Raw genomic sequence first — 1,429 nt, forward strand, 5'->3', positions numbered from 1 at the left:
GAAAGGAGACAATTTTAGAGAAGAAAATTTTTCGGTCGCTACCCGAATTCGAACCCGGGACCTTTGAATGAGAGGCCAACACCTTAACCTCTAGGCCAAGAGAGCCCCCACTTCAAGAGTTGCCCTTGCATTGTTGCAAGAAAGATCTGAGAAACGCATTATATTATTCCGAAAGCTTACAACAAAATGAAAGGTCCCGTAGTCCCTGAACGAGAACCCCTTCTTAAAATATTTTCCGTTGATTTTATCTTTATTTGTTTTTTGTTTTGTTGTTTGTTTTGTTGTTTGGTGGTGTTGTCATTTTTTGTTTGTTTGGTTTTTTTTACTTTACAAAAACATTCTTCGGGAACAATCCAACAGTTAAAACTCAATGTTGAACAAGACTCCAAAAGAACCGACTGAGAAACACATCACGTCATCCATACAGAGATATTCATCAACATTTCCAGCGGCGTACTCGGGCTTGGCAAGAGAGAATAAATGGTCAACACCTGGAGCATACACTTTAAATAGTCACCACTATTCCTGAATTCATAGGTCTAAAGCAATGTCAATTTTCTATACATTTATTTTTACTCTGGCGCTGACTAGATGGCAAGGACATGTGGTTACTTGAGGGAGGCATTGCGCTGCCAAGAGCGAAATGCTCGCAGCTAAAGGGATTTGAAAACAACAACAACAACAACAACAACATACATTTATTTATCAAAGCACACGTAATATTCAATTGGTTGGGTGGGGGGTTTTGAAGTTACAAAGTTTTTCATTTCTCTCCTTTTCGGCTGAAAATGTTTTAAGCTTTGTATTTTTCGAATAAATAACATTATTTTTTTTACTATCCTGTCTACCATTGTTACGGTACGTGTCTCTGGTTGAAGTTTATTTATTTCGAAGTTCTTTAGAAATCGGTCCAGCGATAAGTGAGTTATGACCATTTATAGGGGTCTTCATTCTTTTAGACACACGGTATCTCTCTCTCTCTCTCTCTCTCTCTCTCTCTCTCTCTCTCTCTCTCTCTCTTTCTCTCTCTCTCTCTTGTTTCTTCCTTTTATTTTTATTCATATTCTCTCTGTATCTCCATTTCTCCCCAACTGTCACTCTTGAAATATACGTACGTCGGCATATTATATTGTTAATTGAAAACATACGTTGTTGTACTTTCAATATGCCCCGCAAAGGTGTGGAGAGAGACAGAGAGAGGGAGACAGACAGACATATAGACAGACAAAGAAAAAATAATGAAGAACAAACAGAAGAAAAACATACATTTGAACAGATGGACAGACAGACAAGCAAACAGACATACAGAAACAGAGGGAATGTAAAGGTCTCCATTGGTGAGACTTTGTGACATCCCGCCTAATCCGCTCTTACCTTGGCGTACGTATTCAAAGGCCACCATAAAATCATTCTTCTCATTCATATATAT

This window comes from Aplysia californica, unplaced genomic scaffold, assembly GCF_000002075.1.
Source record: "Aplysia californica isolate F4 #8 unplaced genomic scaffold, AplCal3.0 scaffold00156, whole genome shotgun sequence".
Lineage (NCBI taxonomy): Eukaryota > Metazoa > Mollusca > Gastropoda > Aplysiida > Aplysiidae > Aplysia > Aplysia californica.